This window comes from Myotis yumanensis, unplaced genomic scaffold (assembly GCF_028538775.1).
Source record: "Myotis yumanensis isolate MYYU_CA2020_CCGP unplaced genomic scaffold, mMyoYum1.0.hap1 SCAF_2, whole genome shotgun sequence".
In the NCBI taxonomy this organism is placed as follows: Eukaryota; Metazoa; Chordata; class Mammalia; order Chiroptera; family Vespertilionidae; genus Myotis; species Myotis yumanensis.
Genome location: NW_027223753.1, coordinates 147,516,881 through 147,532,065, shown reverse-complemented (window position 1 = coordinate 147,532,065; position 15,185 = coordinate 147,516,881). Strand labels below are relative to the sequence as shown.

Sequence of the window (15,185 nt, the reverse complement as noted above, 5' to 3'; positions counted from 1 at the left end):
GCCATCCCCCACCCATGCACGAATTTTGTACACCGGACCTCTAGTGTGTAAATAAAAAGCTGGGTCTGGAGATTTGGTGAGCCTGTTTCACTAGAGGGTGAGGTCTCTTCTTGGCTCCCCCAAATGCCTTCCAAATTAATATTTCTTGTCTAGTCTCTTCATTTATGTCACAGTCCCTTCTCCAGATTCCTGAAACCTTGCTGCAAAAAGACTGTGGTACCCCGCCTGAATCGTAAGAATGGGTTTCCCACAGCATAGAGGAGTTGTGTTTCCAGAAGAAGAGAAGGAAAGCTCAATAGACCAGAACAGCATATATCACGAAAGTTATATAAGTACTTGGCCTCATATCACACCACCTGTAGTAGTCTTTCATCACCTCTTCTTTAAAGAGCTAAATAAGGCAAAAACACCATTTATTAAATTGTAAAAACAAAAACTTGCAGTCTATGCAAATTTTAATCATTGTCTTAAAAATAAGAAAGAATTAAACATGGTCTAAAAATATTGTATAAATCTTTGCCTATTTAGGCGTTTAATCTGTAAGTGCTCAGATAAAATGTTTCCATTGCTGATGCAAACCCCCAGACTTCAGATCTTTCCCACTGCTGACTGAATGTACTAATAACCACTGCTCCAGGCATTGGGCAAACTCAATTTCCCCTCCCCACTTCCCTGGCCACAACTGCCAATTAGAATCTCCTTGGAAGCTTTTAAAAATCCCTATGCTCAGGTGGTAACCCAGATGAGGGGAATCAAAATCTCTCAGATTAGAACCCAGATATCAGCATTTTAGTGGTTTCAATGTGCAGTGATTTCAATGTGCAGCCAAGCTTGCTACCACTGATCCAGCTGATGGGCAGTTTGCTTGCTGACTCATCCTATGCAGGCCTAGCTTCACCATTGTGTTGTTAAACCACAAAGGACTAAAGTTTAATTAAGACCCTATAGAGAGTGGACAAGGAAGGAGCTCTGCCTGTGCTGGTTGTAGGCCATGAATTCCAAGAAGAAGTTCGTGGGCCAAATACAGTCATTTATGGTATCCATGGGATGTTTCAAAACTTGAAAAAAATTGTGCTCACTTCAGCAGCACATATACTAAAATCGGAATGATACAGCAAGACCCTGTATAAGGATGACACAGAAATTCATGATGTGTTCTGTATATATTTTTAAATCTAGGTTTTTTCCTTCTTTTAAAAAGTTGGAAGATTCGGGAAAATATTGGGCAGCTATTGATTAGCAGCTGCTCCCTCTAGACAAAAAATGTGCTTCCCAGTTTGTCACAGCTTCCACCACCATCTATTAATATGCCCAGTCAGATTCACTAAAATGATCTACCTAGCCTTGGGCATTTGAGTTTATAGCCACTTCTAGGTGCTAAGCTTCCCTGTAACCTGGCAAAAGGAATTCTCTATATAATATGCATAACTCATTAGAATTGGGTTCCTCTTTGATATAAAGTCCTCCCAGTAACAAGGCATGTTCATTATCCTGATCTTTTCTCTTGGACAGAAATCTCTCTTCAGTAACTGAGTCAGAATAGGTAGTAGAGATGCTAGGTCCACATAGATAAGAGAGATATTGATGTGTATATACCTGTAGATGTAGATGTAGATATAATCACACATTTATAAAGAACTTCCCACCCTGGCTGCTGTGGGTCAGTTGGTTGGGTGTTGTTTTATGCACTGAAAGGTTGCCTGTTTAATTCTGGGTCAGGGCACATGCCTGGATTACAGGCTTGATTCCTGGTAGGGGGCGGGGAGGAGGCAGCCAATTGATTTTTTGCTCTCATATCAGTGTTTCTCTCCTCCTTTCCCTTCCTTTCTCTCTAAAAATCAATTAAAAAATAAAGAAAGAACTTTCCATGATTGTCAGGGGCCATAAAAAGAGTTACACATGGATCTCAGTGTTTTTTCACCAAGGCAAAAAAACAACAAACCTTGAAAGGGAATTGATTCAACTAAATTTAATTCAGTAACAACAAATAATAGCATTTGTACAAGACGTCCCAATTTGCAAAGAACTTTCACACTGGTTATCTATTTGATCCTCATTGAAGCTATGTGAGGAAGACTTTATTAAACAATTCCTTCTTTATCAATCAAGAAATTAAAGCTCAGATTAATTTTAAGTGACCTTAGTAATTAACCTCCCAAATCAGGACTTAAATATATATAACATATATATGTATTTTTTTACCCTAAATCACATCCTCTCAACCACAACACACTCTACTCCCCAAAAGACAATAACAGTTTGAGAGGCATGTTGAAAAGTTGTGATGGATAATAGAGCTAGAATACTTGAGGATCTTATGCATTGATCACTGGAATTCAAAATCCTCCCCAACACAGACAATAGTGTGGTGAGATCCAGAGGGAGAGAGGACTGGGCATAGGTAGAGGTAGGGAAAGTGGGGGAAGGTGGGAGACACTTGTAATAGTGTCAACAATAAAAACAAACAAACAAACACACTCAAACTTTTCCCAGGTCATTAACAGGAAGTTCTATATATAAGGCTCAACATTGTCCAACTCTGTCTACATCTCCAGCCCCAGTTACACCGTATATTCCTTGTACTTTGTTCAAATTGTCTTTCTTTCAATTTCTCTTTACTTTACTTCCTCTTGCATTAGGGCCTTTGCTCTGCTGCACCCACTTCAGAAAAGATTTTTCTTCTCCTATTTGCTCAATATTCCCCTCTTAAATCTTTTAGCTCAAATTACATGTCTTTGGGAAACTTCCCCGAGTTCTTTAACAAGATCCTTTATTTCTCTTTTTTTAGAGTCATGATTTATATTTCTTGGTATTTTATTTCACCCATTCTATCTTTATGATTTATCACTGAGCTGGCAATTAGTAGGCTAAAGAGTTTTTGAATGAATGGAAAAATCCTACCTGTATGTAGAGCTAGATCCACCTTGCTTACTGAGTATATCTTTCTCCACTCTCTTTGTATCTCTTCATGTTTCCTTTTCTCCTTTAATTGGGATGCCTGCTTCCATCAAGCACTAGGATGAAATAGATGGATAAATGTGTCCAAATCTGTTCTTTTAGAGGGATTATGTTTGTTATTTCTCTTTCCCCAACCCCATAGGATTGTATTCATTTTTTTTCCTCCTCTAAAGCAAATAATAATAATAATTTTTATCTAGTCTTTTCCCTCTGTTTGAGAAGGATAAACAAATGTGTGGTTTGCTCATACATCAACGTCCTGTTCACTAGAAAATTATGTCACCTTTTTCACATTAAAAATATATCAAAAAATTTTTACTATGGAGTTTCAGCCATGTCCTGTTGTTTCTGGTTGTTATGCATTGTGCATGGAAGGATGAACACTACGAAGGGGAAAACATAAAAGCAAATGTTTGCTCACACCCTCTCAACTTTGAACCCAAAACAACCAAGTGTTTGTATCTGAATCACAGGGGAGGATTATGAAAACTCACCCAGCTTTTCTCAGAGTCTTGCCAATGTAACTGGTTTACAGCAAAATAAAACCTGTTTTTTTTTTTTCTTATTGATTATCATTGAGATGATGAGATAGATTTTAAATCCTTCCAGTTATTTGCAAAGAAACTTCTAAGCCCTCTGGACAGAGGAAGCCCTTTCAGGAGCCCGAGCTTGCTGACCTTTCTCCTTAGCTGGAACCTCCAGACTTTTGATTCCTACTCCCCTCTTTAAGGAGCTCATATCTTATTCCACTTACAGTAAAACTGAAACCTTCTTATTGTAAAACTAAAACCACACAAGTTCTGAGCATCCTAATCCAGATTACACATTTAAATCCTAAAAGTAGGGTGGAATGTGTGATGTCCTTGAACTTTTCTTTTGAGTTCCTCCCTTCAGGGCGCTTCTTCCATACAGCTGGTCTTGGCTTGTAATTGTTTTACCTGCCACTTTCCCCCCCTCCATGTTGTTTTAGTTCTCTTTCCTTTTACCTGAGCATCATATTATCATATTGTAAAGCTTTTTGGTCTAAAACTGTTCTTTGCTTTTCTCTGGTGATAATACATCCAACTACATTTTCTTTTCATACAGCTGTTCTTTTACTCATTACATGAGCATACTTTCCAGGCACCAACATTCATACTCCAGCCACCTCCACTGGAAAATCCATATTATCTTTTAGTTTGTTTGGGGAAATATTTGTACTCCATAGCTATTTTTTTCTTATTCTATTTAAGGTGTGTCACTCTTTATTTTTGTTTTCATATTCTTTATTTTTTACCTTTTCCTTAAATTTAACACTCAGATGGTGACAATCCTTCTGCCAAAGCTGAGATTTGGTTGTTTCATTCTGAATCAAGCTTTACTTATAAATATTTTACCTTTACGATAGCATCTTAATTATATCAGTTGTTTTCAGCTAATCCAGTTAACAAAAAAACTTCCCAATTCAAATCAGCACAGTTAAATTTTAGATTTAGAATGTATAATATTGAACATCAACTTTGCCATTTTCTATGATGTTTTCACAAAAATTATTTTAGTTATCTTCTACATCTGCTTGCCTGGCATGGGTATTATTATCCTTACGGGTAAACTGAGAATCAGTTTTAAAGTGATTTGCATGTGTTACTTGGCAAATGCATTGAAGAACTGCATGTCCATTTCATCCTCCAATGTAATGTCTTTAATATGTTGTTCCAGTAATGTTTCTCTAACGGTTAATTGACCTCTCTGGAGAATAACTTAACTTTGTCACACATAAATCTACCTTAAAATAATTGTTATAGTTATTTGGTGATTCATTCAATTATTTAGAAATGTTTGTGCTAGTTCCTTACCAACAGAGTGTTTTTCATATGTCAAAGCTGAAAGATCACTATTTGGTTACTATTCTATCTGAGTCATTGACAGATACTTAGATAATACTGGGCTTCATTTTTATAGAAATAACTTCTGCAAGATTTTGGCTTTTATTTAGTGCCAGGTTAAATAATATATAATCAAAATATAATAAATATCATATTACATACATTCACCTACTTCAAAATCAAAGAAAATTTATTGATGAACAGATAATTCAAACTTCTCCATAAATTTGATTTTTTTAATCCTAACCTTAAGATATGCTTATTGATTTTAGAAAGAGGGAGAGAGAGAGAGAGAGAGAGAGAGAGAGAGAGAAACATCAATGTGAGAGAGAACATCGATTGGTTGCCTTCTGTATATGCACGACCAGGGATGGAGTCTGTAACCTAGGTATATGCCCTGACCAGGAATTGAACCCACAGCCTTTTAGTGTATGGATGATGCTTCAACCAGTGAACCATCCGGCCAAGGCCATTATACCACTGTATTGTTCTTAATTATTGAAACTGTATTCTTAATTTGCCTTAATGTCTCTCAATAATTCATTATAAATGCCTTTCACTAAAAATAATTTTAAATACACATATTTACCTTTAAGTAAAAATACTCCCTTTTATTTGCCTCTGAGATAGCATCTTCAAGGCTTAACAGGGTTACTTTCTGAGAATTGGCACATAATTTTTTCATGGTTTTACAATCCTACATCAGATCTTTAGTCAGTCTTGTTACTGTAGACCAGTGTACTATTTCTTCTAAAAACCATTTTACTATTGTTATTTGTTAAATTTATTGGGATGACATTAGTTAATATATATGTTTCAAGTGTAGGTTTCTATGATACATGATCCATATATTGCATTGTGTGACAACCACCCAAAGTCAAATCATCTTCCATCACCATATATTTGGCCCCCTTTATCCTTTACTACCGCCCCAACACCTTTCCTCTTGTACCCACCATGCTGTTGTCTGTGTCTATGAATTTCAGTATTGTGTCCCACATATGAATAAAATCATATGTTCTTAGCTTTTTCTGACTGACTTATTTTGCTTAGCACAATATTCTCAAGGTCCATCCATGTTGTCACAAATGGCAGTATGTCATATTTTCTTATTGCTGAATAGATTCCATAGTATATATGCACCACATCTCTATCCAATCCTCTATAGAGGACACTTTGTTTGTCTCCATATCTTGGCCACCATGAATAATGCTGCAATGTACATAGGGGTGCATATATCTTTGTAAATAAATGTTTTCAAGTTTTTAGGTTAGATACCCAGAAGAGGGATTGCTGGGTCACATGGTAAGTTTACTGTTAATCTTTTTGAGGAACTGCAGTACTATTTTCCACAGTGGCTGTACCAGTTTACATTCCCACCAACAGTGAATGAGGGTTCCTTTTTCTCTACAACTTCTTCAACACTTGTTATTGCCTATCTTGTTGATAGTAGCAATTCTAACAGGTATAAGATGATATTTCATTACAGTTTTGATTTGCATTTCCTTAATAGCTAACGAAGTTGAACATCTTTTCATATATCTGTTGACCATTTGCATGTCTTCTTGGTAGAGGTATATATTCAGGTCTTCTGCTCATTTTTATTTTATTTTTTTTTCCTTTTAATTAACTATTTTATTTTTTTTTTTTATTTTTATTTTTTTTATTAAATTTTTATTGTTCAGATTACATTTGTTCCTCTTCCCCCCCCCCGCCCCATAACTCCCCTCCTTCCAGTTCCCACCCCACCCTCCGCCCTCACTACCCACCCACTGTCCTCATCCATAGGTGCACGATTTTTGTTCAGTCTCTTCCCGAATCTCCCATTCCCCTTTCCCCCCCAAGAATAGTCAGTCCATTCCCTTTCTATGTCCCTGATTCATTATAATCACCAGTTCATTCTGTACATCAGATTATTTATTCACTTGATTCTTAGATTCACTTGTTGATAGATGCATGTTTGTTGTTCATAATTTGTATCTTTACCTTTTTCTTCTTCCTCTTCTTAAAGGATACCGTTCAGCATTTCGTGTAATACTGGTTTAGTGGTGATGAACTCCTTTAGCTTTTCCTTGTCTGTGAAGCTCTTTATCTGACCTTCAATTCTGAATGATAGCTTTGCTGGATAAAGTAGTCTTGGTTGTAGGTTCTTGGTATTCAGCACTTTGAATATTTCTTGCCATTCCCTTCTGGCCTGCAAAGTTTCTGTTGAGAAATCAGCTGACAGTCGTATGGGTATTCCCTTGTAGGTAATTGAGTCTCTTTCTCTTGCTGCTTTTAAGATTCTCTCTTTGTCTTTTGCTCTTGGCATTTTAATGATGATGTGTCTTGGTGTGGTCCTCTTTGGATTCCTTTTGTTTGGGGTTCTCTGCGCTTCTTGGACCTGTAAGTCCATTTCTTTCACCAGGTGGGGGAAGTTTTCTGCCATTATTTCTTGAAATAGGTTTTCAATATCTTGCTGTCTCTCATCTTCTGGCACCCCAATAATTCTGATATTGGTCCGCTTGAAACTGTCCCAGAGGCTCCTTACACTATCTTCACACTTTCGGATTCTTTTTGCATTTTGCTTTTCCAGTTGGGTGTTTTTTGTCAAATCTTTGGTTTGATTCTTGTGCTCCTCTGGTCTGCTATTGGGTATAATATTCTTTATTTCAGTCCGTGTATGCTTACTTTCTAATTTCTTTATTGTAGCATCAAGGGTCTCATTAGTTTTCGTGAGGCTCTGCTCAAGTTTATAGCAAGCCCTCAAAATTGCGATTCTTAGCTCCATATCCTCCATTTCTGTCATGTTTTTTTGTCTCCGCATCTTTTATGCTTTCTTGGTGCACCTCCTTGTGGTCTTTGTGCGCAGTCTTGTTCTAGCCAAGCCTTAATTGTTGTAGTTAACACTAGAGGGATTTGACCACCAGGCCGACTGGCTGTAGGGATCAGCTGTGTGGAAAACTTCTGTCCTCTGGGGAGGCGCTAATCCAGCCCTTGCCTGAGGCGATCGGCAAATGGCTCTGCGCAGGGCTTGGGCGGGGCGGGCTCAACAGGGCGGGGGGAGGGAGCAGCTATGGCTGCTCTCAGTCTGTCCCCAGGGGCTCTGCCTCTCTGTCCCAGCGACCGCTGCAAACCTCGGAGGGACCGTAGCCAGACAGTCCCGCTTCTCCCGTTTGAGTCTGGGTCCCTAGAGACTTGCCCGGATCTGTAGCCCAGAGTCTGAGACTCCCTCCCGATTGAAAACGACAACCGCGCCCTCAGCCACCAGCCCGCTTTGCGCGCGCACCACCGTACCTTTAAATTTTCCACACTGCGCCTCCTCTGGGCCTCGTAATGCTGTTGTTTTTCCTTCTAGTTGAAGAGTCTCTCCTCAGCCAGCCTTCCTGTGGTTCTGGTTGATGTCCGTTCCGTCTTTTAGTTGTATTTTTGAAGTGGTTGTTCGAGGCAGCAAACTCCGGTGTTTACCTATGCCGCCATCTTGGTTTCTCCTTAATTAACTATTTTAAAGCAGAAAATGAATACCTATAGATTTTGACACCCTCATCATGTCAGCAGGGTCTGGTGATATATAGGGTGTCCCCCCAAAAATGTACACACACACTGAATTATTATAAAGGCAGTGTTTATTAAAATATACTTTATTTTCAAAATTAAGTTATCAGCTGTTACAGTGTGTATACATTTTTTGAGATACCCTGTATATCTCCTTCTGCTCATTTTTTAATTGGATTGTTTGTTTAGTGTTGAGTTCTATATATATTCTGGATATTAACCCCTTATCGGAGCTATTGTTTGCAAATATCCTCTCCTATTTGGTTGGAAGTCTTTCTGTTTTGTTGTCAGTTTCTTTTGCTGTGCAGAAGCTTTTTAGTTTGATATAGTCCCATTCATTTATTTTTGCCTTTACTTCCCTTGCCTTTGAGGTCAAATTCATAAAATTTTCTCTGCAACCAAGGCCCATAAGTTTAGTACCTATGTTTTCTTTTATGTAATATATTGTTTCAGAGCTTATATTTAGGTCTTTGCTCCATCTGAATTAATTTTTGCACATGGGGACAAACTGTAATCTAGTTTCATTCGTTTGCATGTGGCTTTCCAATTTTCCCAGCACCATTTATCGAAGAGGCTTTCTTTTCTTCCTTGTGTATTTTTGGCTCCTTTGTAAAAAATTACTTGCCCATATACATGTCTTTTATTTCTGAGCTCTCAATTCTGTTCCATTGGTCTGTGTGTCTGTTTTTCTGCCAATCCCTTCTTGTTTTTATTACCACAGCTCTGTAGTATAATTTGAAGTCAGGGAGTATGATACCTTATGCTTCTTGTTTCTCAGGATTGCTTTGGCTATTTGAGGCCTTTTGTGGTTCCATACAAACCTGATGATTTTTCATTCTATTTCTTTAAAAAAGACATTGGGATTTGATGAGAATTGAATTTAATCTGAATATAGTCAAACTTCGGTCCTGAAATGTCTCACAATTTGGTTCCCTGCCAAGTTGTTCACGGAAAAATGTCTTGGTTGACAAAACTTCAGTTCTTGACCTGACACCCCTTTCATGCTGATACCTGTATGATAAATCATGCATTTCTCAGGCAACAAACAAAGGAGAGAATGCACAAGTATGAGTCAGTTTACTGCTAAACCTCGCATTATTAACATCTCAGGAAATTTTGCTGTGAATATTTTTGTGCTGTTTTTACTTTTGGCAGTCTGGAACAAATTCATTCAATTTACATTATTTCTAATGGGAAAAATGGTTTAGTTTTCTAACAAACTGCTACTCAAACTACCTTCTGGACTGAATTAAGTTCAAGAAACAAGGTTCCACAGTTTGCCATTTTAAGTATGTTGACCTTTCCAATCCATGAACACAGAGTACCTTTTTATTTCATTGTGAATTTTTCAATTTCTTTTAATAATGCTTTATAGTTTTCTACATATAGGCCCTTCCCATCCTTTGTTAAATTTATTCCTAAGTATTTTATTCTTTTTGCTATAATTGCAAAAAGGAATTTTTAAATATTTTTTTCTGAAGTTTTATTTTTAGTATACAGGAAAGTAGTGGGTTTTTATACATTGACTTTGTGCCCTACAACTTCACTTTGTTTGTTTATTGTTTCTAATACTTTTTCCGTTGAGTCTTTAGGGTTTTTTTATGTACAGAATCATGTCATCTGAAAAAAAAAGTAACACTTTTACTTCCTCCTTACCTATTTGGATGTTGATTATTTATATCTTTCCCCTGATTGCTCTGGCTAGGACTTCCACAACTATGTTGAATGTGACATCCTTGTCTTGTTCTGATTTTAGAGGGAAAGCTTTAGTTTTTCACCATTGAGTATGATTTTAGCTGAGGGTTTGTCATATATGGAATAATTATATTGAGATACTTACCTTCTATACCCATTTTATTAAGTGTTTTAATCATAAATGGATGTTGTATCTTATCAAATACTTTTTCTACATCTATTGATAAGATCATATGTTTTTTCTTTTGTTAATGTGTTGTATTACATTGATTGACTTGTGTATGTTGAACTGGAATGAACCCCACTTAATTGTGATATATTATTTTTTGGATGTACTGTTGTATTCTATTTGCTAGTATTTTGTTTAGGAGTTTTGCATCTGTATTCATCAGAGATATTGCTGTGTAGTTTTCTTTTTTAGTGTTATCCTTGCCAGGTTTTTGTATCAGGGTTATGTTGGCCTCATAAAATGTGTTAGGATGTATTTCCTCTTCTTCAAAATGTTAGAATGATAGTTATCAATTTTTTTTTGAATGTTTGGTAGAATTCACTAGTGAAGCCATCTGGTCCTGGACTTTTATTTTTGGGGAGGTTTTTGATGGTTGTTTCAATTTCCTCACTATTGATTGTTCTATTTAGATTTTCCAATTCTTCATGATTCAGTCTAGGAAGATTTATATTTCTAGGAACTTACCCATTTCTTCTAGGTTATTGAATTTAGTGGCATAGAGACCTTGATAGTACTCTAGTATGATTCTTCATATATCTATGATGTCTAAGGTAACGTCTCCTTTTTCACTTCTGATTTTGTTTATATGAGGATTTTCTCTTTTTTCTCCTTAGTGAGTCTAGACAGGGGTTTGTCAATTTTATTCATCTTTTAAAGAACCAGCTCTTCGTGTATTAATTTTTTATATAGTCTTTTTGTTCTCTATTTCATTCAATTCTGCTCTAATTTTTATTATTTCTATTTTTCTGTTGCACCATGTTTCTATTCCAAATTACCAAAAGAGAATATGGACTATGAATGGTCCAAATCAGAGACAATCTTTATTTCTATTTCAAACAGTGGTGGCCAAGTGGTTTGATTAAATGTATTAACTGACATTGAGGCTAAGCTCCCCTCATAACCCTCTCTAGAAGATTTAACATGTCAAAAATGTATTTAATTCATCTATTTTGAGTATCTTTCAGGTAAAATGTACAGGTACTCTGATGACTATATTCTCAGGTATGTAGAAAATGAGTTATGTATCGTGATTCCCAGTGAATAAGGGAAAGTAACAAATGCTATATTGCTTATAGGTTTGGTTCAGAGATATTGTAATTGGGTTAAAAATAAAATTAAAAGTGAGTTTTAATTACTTTTACTCCCATCTGAAAATTAAAAGCTATAGCATTATTATCTGCCCTAGTTACTTACACATCCCGGGTCAAGAGAGCTGGGTGAAGAATGGAATGGGACCCTAACCTGTTATCTACAGAATTTCAACAATTTCAATATGAAATATCCTAGGTTATAATTCAGATCAGATTGTAAGAATACAGTCTAATTATGTACAAAATTGTGTGGTTCTTAAGAATTCAGGGTGATCAACTGAAGGACTTGTATGCATGCATATAAGCATAACTAATGGACATAAGACACTGGGGGGTAAGGGAGGGTAGGGGTTTGTCAAGGGCGGGGGGGAAAAAAGGACACTTATGTAATACCCTTTGTAATACTTTAAGCGAAAAATAAAAAAAAGAAAAAAAAGAAAAAAAAAAGAATTCAGGGTGAAAATAAATCTGGCAATACTAATAATATTTAAGGTATGCTTATACACAGGTATTGACTAGAATGTTTCAAGATATGCTGTTTTTAAGGCTAATGTCAATCACTAGAGAAATGTAATCCATCAACTCTAAAATAATATGCTAAAATAATATGCAATTAGAACATTCTTTTTAATACTTATTGAGCTAGTTGCATAGTATGGTCCTTTTTTTTACTAAAAGGTTTATGGTTGAGTTATAGTAAAAAAGTTTCATTTTCTTAGACAGTATATTCTGAACCAAATGTGTCATTAGATTGGAGATTTATTTTTTGGAATTAAAAAATCTAAATGTAGAGAATTTCCTTGAGGACTCTTCAAGATCTTTCTAATATGGTAGACTAAAAGGCTGAAACACAGAGCTTTCTCTGGAGGTAGGATAAGATTATAAACTTTTTTTTGGTCTCTAAAGGTCTTTCCCCCTTCTCCATGTGGAAAGTCTCTGGCAGATTCAATATTTATGCTGCAGGCAAATTCACACACACACACACACACACACACACACACACACACACACTCATTGTTATGAGTAGTACTCTTAACCTTGGATTTTATAACCTGAGATTATTTACAAGTAATTAGCTCAAATCAAGAGTAACTTGCTGACTTGGTTACAACAATGTATCAAAGACAATCCTACGTAACTATGTATAAATTAATCTGATGATTGATTTGATATTTGCCCTTTGAAGGGCAATTAAGATGGAATGTGATAGAAAGTCTTGTAATTTGATCATTTTGCTAAAGACTGGGTTGGGAGTTTGGAGATCAAAATGGTAAGAATCAGAAGGGAAAATTGTTAAAATACCTATCTCAAAGCAAGCAGGCTCTTCACTGTAGGGTACATGCAGAAAAGAGGCTGGTTCTTTTATAATATTCATTCATTTAATAACATTCATTCAACAAATAAAAGCTTTACTAGACAATAGACATACAAAGATTAAAAGATGCAGAATCCCTCAAGGATTTAATAATCAATCTATTGTAATGAATCTCCATTTAGGCAAAATTTGATTATATAATGCAGATTTTATGTATAAAAATTGGTTGGCATGTTAATTCATACATTTATAAATATACTTCACAACTTATTTCTAATCATGCACTTTGGGAGCCAAAATTACCCATGGCTTTAACTAACATTTATACACTCATGGAGCCCAAATATATATTTGCTTATTTAAATATCTATTAAGCAAATCAAGTTAACATTTACCCAAACCAACTTCTGATAGACCCCTAAGTTTACTCCTTCCTCAATCTGATAAATTTCCAGTCCCTTAAAATAGTTTTATTTAGTGTTGTAGAAATATCTTCCATTTTTACTCGGATATTGGAACCCTACATTTATATAATAGAATTTGGGAACTGAAAAGAACAGTAGGAAATAGTTTGATTTATAAATAAGGAAATTGTAACTCACAGAATTTATGCCCAAGGTCACCCAGGCAGAAGTAATGGCATTTTTAAAAATTGAATTTAATAATTTAATCTACTCAGATAATAAAGTTTTGAGACATTTTTCTGAAAAGGATTTAACAATAACATGACAGTAAAATATAAATAACAATTTTAAAATTTAACTAGTGAAAATAAAAAAATGGGAACCTAGTAAAAGACAATATTATTCTAAATTTTGGAGTGTCATTAAATGTGCTTATTGGTTAGAGGACTAAATGAGCAATGGAGAATCTGATCTGACCCAAAACTCAGAGGTGCATGGGCTTCTGGGATATAAGCTTATTTATAATTTTAAACTGACTTTTAAAATATGTTTTTACTCATTTTTAAGAGAGAGAGAAAGGGAGTGGGATAGAGAGATAGAAACATCAATGAGAGAGAAACATCATCCATTGGCTGCCTCCTGCACACACCCTACTGGGGATTGAGCCTATAACCCCGGGGCATGTGCCCTGGCCAGGTATCGAACTGGTGACCTCTTAGTTCATGGGTCGATGCTCAACCACTGAGCCATACTGGTCAGGCTATTAATATATTTTTAATAGTAATTAATCTTCCACATAAAACACTGCCACACATTTGTGCTTGAAGTTTATTAGATATTTGCAATAGGCTGAAGCTATTTGGAATTGATAAGTAAAATACATATCTATCTATCTATCTATCTATCTATTTAATTTGTTAGGCAACTGCTTCTGAATAATATTTTGTTTGAGATGATTAATTACTTGAGATCTGCCTATAGACACAGGGCACTGCATTATAAATCACATCTTATTTTTATTCATAATAAATGAAATGATGTTCATTTTTTGGACATGATTTATCATATGCAGATTCTATCTGCTATCTGTGTGGGCTAGGAAAATAGATGGATTGTCTTATTAAAAATTCTTCACCTTTTGCTAAATTCTCTGCATAGCCAGAGAAAAAAAATCAATGAGCAGTGTCTTCTCCATATCCCAATATTATGCTGCATTGAATGACTGATGGAAAGAAAGGTTACGAATGAGTTCCTTTTATAAGATAAGCAAAATACATGCCAGCATCTGGACTTTTCAAACCATTTTATCCAGGTATCATTCGATCTGTAATTTTTTAAGGACATCTACGTGCTATTTACATATATTCTGTCTTCTTTCAGAAGCATGGTGAGTAATATAGGTGTTAAGCCTTGAGATAAGAATTCTTTTTTCTTTCGATGCAATTCCCTCCAGCTCTCCGTGATATGTAATCTCAAAGTTAAAGCAGTTGCTACTATTTTATGAAATGTCACTCTCACTGCCTGGTAGGTCTCTGTTCCCAGACTGCTATTGTGAAAGCTGGTCACCAGGGCCATCTTTACTGCCTGGTGACAAGGGTGGATGTCTGCTGTATTCCTAATAGGATTACTCAGATGAGGCTATAAGGAAACGTAATCAAACATCAAGAGCAAATAGGATTCAGGGCTTTAGGACCAGACTTGCATTACAATGCCAGCACTGCCAGCTACTGTCTGTGTATCTTTGGACAATTTACCTCTATGAGCTATAAATTCCTTATATGCAGAATAGGGATCAAAATAAAATGCATCTGAGGGTTCAGTGAGCAGTGGCATAAAGAAAAGCTTTCATAATTATTGCTGACATTACACATAAAGTTAGGGAAAATACATTAGTATTTCTGAATCTCAGGCTTCTCATCTGTAAAGTGGGGAATGATAAGAGTATTTTGGCAGAATTTCCCTGGGTCTTTGATACAATGTATGTAACACATAGAACAGGATCTGGATGTAATAGGCAATCAATCATTTTATTGCACCTGCAAATATTTATTTGGCCTTTTATTTTTTTACACATCCCTGTCAATGAATATTTAC

At 35.8% G+C, this 15,185-nt stretch overlaps 1 pseudogene; it reads left to right on the top strand.

Moving 5' to 3' along the window:
• The first annotated feature begins 1,071 nt into the window (after nt 1-1,071).
• On the top strand, nt 1,072-1,167 carry LOC139004617 (U6 spliceosomal RNA; annotated as a pseudogene).
• The last annotated feature ends 14,018 nt before the right edge of the window (nt 1,168-15,185 follow it).